We start from the raw sequence: 5,000 nt of genomic DNA on the forward strand, positions 1-5,000 counted from the left end.
TAAAACTTGCCATATGATGAAATAATGTAAAGGAGGGTGTGAAAAACACTCCAGAAAGGTTTTCTTTGAAAAAAAAATCATCATGAATTTTGGCGCCAAAAAAACGCCTTACTATACTATGTCGAAAAAAAATGCGATTTTTCAAACATGTTGTTAAAACTTGCCATATGATGAAATAATGTAAAGGAGGGTGTGAAAAACACTCCAGAAAGGTTTTCTTTGAAAAAAAAAATCATCATGAATTTTGGCGCAAAAAAAACGCCTTACTATACTATGTCGAAAAAAAATGCGATTTTTCAAACATGTTGTAAAAACGTGCCATATGATAAAATAATCTAAAGGAGGGCGTGAAAAACACTCCAGAAAGGTTTTCTTTGAAAAAAAAATCATCATGAATTTTGGCGCAAAAAAAACGCCTTACTATACTATGTCGAAAAAAAATGCGATTTTTCAAACATGTAAAGACGTGCCATATAATGAAATAATGTAAAGGAATGCGTGAAAAACACTCCAGAAAGGTTTTCTTTAAAAAAAAATCATCATGAATTTTGGCGCGAAAAAAACGCCTTACTATACTATGTCGAAAAAAAATGCGATTTTTCAAACATGTTGTTAAAACTTGCCATATGATGAAATAATGTAAAGGAGGGTGTGAAAAACACTCCAGAAAGGTTTTCTTTGAAAAAAAAATCATCATGAATTTTGGCGCCAAAAAAACGCCTTACTATACTATGTCGAAAAAAAATGCGATTTTTCAAACATGTTGTTAAAACTTGCCATATGATGAAATAATGTAAAGGAGGGTGTGAAAAACACTCCAGAAAGGTTTTCTTAAAAAAAAAATCATCATGAATTTTGGCGCAAAAAAAACGCCTTACTATACTATGTCGAAAAAAAATGCGATTTTTCAAACATGTTGTAAAAACGTGCCATATGATAAAATAATCTAAAGGAGGGCGTGAAAAACACTCCAGAAAGGTTTTCTTTGAAAAAAAAATCATCATGAATTTTGGCGCAAAAAAAACGCCTTACTATACTATGTCGAAAAAAAATGCGATTTTTCAAACATGTAAAGACGTGCCATATAATGAAATAATGTAAAGGAATGCGTGAAAAACACTCCAGAAAGGTTTTCTTTAAAAAAAAATCATCATGAATTTTGGCGCGAAAAAAACGCCTTACTATACTATGTCGAAAAAAAATGCGATTTTTCAAACATGTTGTAAAAACGTGCCATATGATGAAATAATGTAAAGGAATGCGTGAAAAACACTCCAGAAAGGTTTTCTTTGAAAAAAAAATCATCATGAATTTTGGCGCGAAAAAAACGCCTTACTATACTATGTCGAAAAAAAATGCGATTTTTCAAACATGTTGTTAAAACTTGCCATATGATGAAATAATGTAAAGGAATGCGTGAAAAACACTCCAGAAAGGTTTTCTTTGAAAAAAAAATCATCATGAATTTTGGCGCAAAAAAAACGCCTTACTATACTATGTCGAAAAAAAAGCGATTTTTCAAACATGTTGTAAAAACGTGCCATATGATAAAATAATCTAAAGGAGGGCGTGAAAAACACTCCAGAAAGGTTTTCTTTGAAAAAAAAATCATCATGAATTTTGGCGCAAAAAAAACGCCTTACTATACTATGTCGAAAAAAAAGTGATTTTTCAAACATGTTGTAAAAACGTGCCATATGATAAAATAATCTAAAGGAGGGCGTGAAAAACACTCCAGAAAGGTTTTCTTTGAAAAAAAAATCATGAATTTTGGCGCAAAAAAACAACATAGTTTAGTATGTGGTCAAAAGCGTCACCAAAATGTCATACTTTAGTATGTGGCCAAAAATGGTGAAAAAACATCTATGACATGATATGTCATATTTTCACAATAATAAAAAATAAAATGGCATATAGTTTGGAGTTGTCTGTGAAAAAGTCATAACATGTCATAAAATTGTTGTCTTAACTTATGTTATAGAAATATGAAAGTGTAATACATTCGTGAAATGATCATAATATGGCATGTCAAAAACCAACATAGGAAGGTATTTTATGTCAGCATGTAGTGTTGCTAAAAGAATGACATCAATACCAGTTTAAGTTAAGTTTTTTTTTATGCATTTCAGATATGCATTTCACATGCTAAACAATCAATTTTGACCAAAGTCCTTTACATGTTGTAAAATCGATTTTCACAGGAAACAAATATCTCATTGTATATTAGGCCATAGTAAAAAAAGTCATAGCAAAATATGCATAAAATTTCACAGTATAGTATGTAAAAACATCATAGTGAAGTATGTAATCAAACATGTCACTGTTACGCCCAGCCTAGGGGTTACTGAACGCAACATGAAGTGCCTTACTACATGTGTCTGAAGCAGCACACACAGCGTTTTCTCAAAGAATTCACATTAAATGTGTATCGAAAAAGCAAAGGTGGAGGTTAACAAAAACAAGTCGAAGGCAAGGTGTAAATGAATTAGGGGTGAGCTTTACGCCAAAAATAATAAACAAAACCACACTAGTCCTTAGGAGGTCGACTTACCTATCAAAATAAAAGGACAAAATTAAATACAAAGTCTTCCCTCCCTCTCTAACTCAAACAGGTGAACATGAATAAAACAAAAAGTAGCAGCTCACTACAGTATCTTGTTCTGCTATACAACAAACAAATTGTGCTGGATATGTGCCGGTCTGGACAGCATGGAGGATGGCCCGCTGATCTGTCCCTCTCTGACCCAGAGGCAACGTCATCCTGGTTTTCCTCGGCAGCCCAACCAATCCTGCGCCAACCCCACCTCCTGTCGTCCAATCCTGGCGGTGGTGCAGCGCAGCTCTATTTGAATATTCGACACACACACATCACAGAAAACAACACTATACTATACACCTTAGTATGTCATTCAGAATTCGAAAAAAAGTCGTAGTTTAGTATGTCGTCCAAAATGCTACAAAAAATTTGAAAACAACAGGTGCCCGTATAGCTCAGCGGGTTAAGTGGGTGACCCATGTACAGAGGCTGGTCCCCAAAGCAGCGGCCCGGGTTCGATTCCCGCTCCGGGTCCTTTGCTGCATGTCTTCCCCCCACTCTTCTTCCCCATTTCCTGTCTGTCTCTTACTGCGCCGATCAAATGAAGCCGAAAAAGTCCAAAAAAATTACTTTAAAAATAAAAAAATGAAAAAACGTCATAGTTTAGTATGTCGTTCAAAATTTTAAAAAAAGTCATAGTTTCGTATGTCGTTCAAAAAATGAAAAAATCATCAGTTTCGTATGTCGTTCAAAATTTGAAAAAAAAATCATAGTTTAGTATGTCGTCTGACATGACACAAAAACGTCATAGTTTAGTATGTTATTAAAAATTTGAAAAAAACATCAGTTTCGTATGTAAGTAATCGTATTTCAAAAAATGAAAAAAATGTCGTCTGAAATGACACAAAGACGTCATAGTTTAAAATGTCATTAAAAATTTGAAAATAACGTCATCCAAAATGTGAAAAAAAGTCATAGTTTAGTATGTCGTCCGAAATTACACAAAAATGTCAGTTTAGTATGTCCTCTGAAATTACAAAAAAAGTCAGTTTAGTATGTTGTTCAAAATGTGAAAAAAGTCAAAGTTTAGCATGTTGTTCAAAATTTCAACAAAACGTCAGTTTGTCATTAATGTTCTAGTTTATAAAGATATTTGGAGGTGCCAAAGTTCTTTTGTCGTCCGAAGAGTGGACTGAAAGAAAAAATTTGCTATATTCAAACCTTTAATGTGTTTCCAGGATGACGGGGAGGACCTATCCGAGGGGGAGGGGCCATCGGAGGGGGAGGAGTCTTTCTACCTGTCCACAGGTGTACTGAGGTCAACCTTCAGTGCTGAGGTCAGACATTTACACTGTTATCTGATTACATTTAACCATGAGGAGGAAATAGTGTGATGATGTTTCTGACTGTAGGTCTCCATGGTAACCATGTCTTTCATACAGTAGTATGATGTAATATTAAATCAGATAAATTAGTCTCTTCTCTGTTTCAGGACGTTAAACGATGAATGTTGTGGTTTTTTCTGTTTTTCAGGAGCAGAGCTGGACGGTGGAGCTGGAGAGAGAAAAAATGATACAACAAGAAGATCAGCTGAAGGTCAAAACTTTATTAACTCTCACTGAGAAAACATCAATAGAAGATGTTGGATGATAAATTTAGCTTCATGTTCATTTTCACAGCACATTGAAAGATCAGAGCTGTAAAGTAACAACTGGAATATTATTCTGATCAGCTGTAATAAATAATGAACTTCAACATGAAGATGCTACAGCAGAAAACAGCATATTGTTAGCCTAGCTTAGCACAAAGACTGGAAGCGGGGGATAAACTGTTAGCCTCCTTTAATTTAAACCTTTAACTTTCCAGCAGCTTCTAAATAATCTGATATGTGATGTCACTTCCTGTTAAGTTCTGACCCAATCAGCTGGTTCTCCTCTGACGGAACGTTAACCAGAGCAGTTAGCATGGTGGCTAGCTGTCAGCAGCTAACTGATGGTCTGTGTCACAAATACAAACATGTAATGGTCAGGTTGGATCTCACCTGAACAGGTAACTAGCTGTTTAACTCCACTGATGGTTCTGGTTCTGGTTCCATCAACTTTCTGTCAGTTGGGTTCTTCTTTAGTTGTTTTGTGATTTTGAGTTTTTCTAAGAAACACAAACTGAACTCAACATGAAACAGAACAACCATGGAGCCGCTAACAGCTAGCCACCGTGCTAACAGAGCAGGTGAACCATGACATCATCGTATCTTTAGCTTGGTTCTCTGTTAGCTCGTTGTTTAGCAGCTTCTATCTCCGTTAACTAAACCGGGAGTTTAACGGAACATCACAGCTTCTGGTTCGGCTGTAGAATGATTCAGATCAGAACAACAGAAACCAGATCCTGGTTCTGTAGAACTCTAAGGTTCTGTTTGTCTTCAGGCTCGTCTTCGCTCCAGTCTGTGGACTCAGCAGCAGAACCT

The 5,000-nt window shown here is 35.3% G+C and overlaps 1 protein-coding gene across 2 annotated transcripts in view; it reads right to left on the reverse strand.

Moving 5' to 3' along the window:
• Positions 1-2,098: 2,098 nt before the first annotated feature.
• tti2 (TELO2 interacting protein 2) overlaps positions 2,099-5,000 on the reverse strand; it is an 11,830-nt gene continuing 8,928 nt past the window's right edge. Inside the window, exons 11-12 of one of the 2 annotated variants that reach the window (XR_008601992.1) lie at positions 4,578-5,000; positions 2,099-4,090 (exon numbers count right to left, since the gene is read on the reverse strand). The exon at positions 4,578-5,000 is cut by the window's right edge and continues 100 nt beyond it. The gene's annotated coding sequence lies outside the window, so the exon portion shown is untranslated. Of the gene's footprint in view, positions 4,091-4,127 lie in introns of those variants that run through there. The other variant, XM_055011316.1, reaches the window with a different exon arrangement.

This window comes from Amphiprion ocellaris, chromosome 6 (genome assembly GCF_022539595.1).
Source record: "Amphiprion ocellaris isolate individual 3 ecotype Okinawa chromosome 6, ASM2253959v1, whole genome shotgun sequence".
Classification (NCBI taxonomy): domain Eukaryota; kingdom Metazoa; phylum Chordata; class Actinopteri; family Pomacentridae; genus Amphiprion; species Amphiprion ocellaris.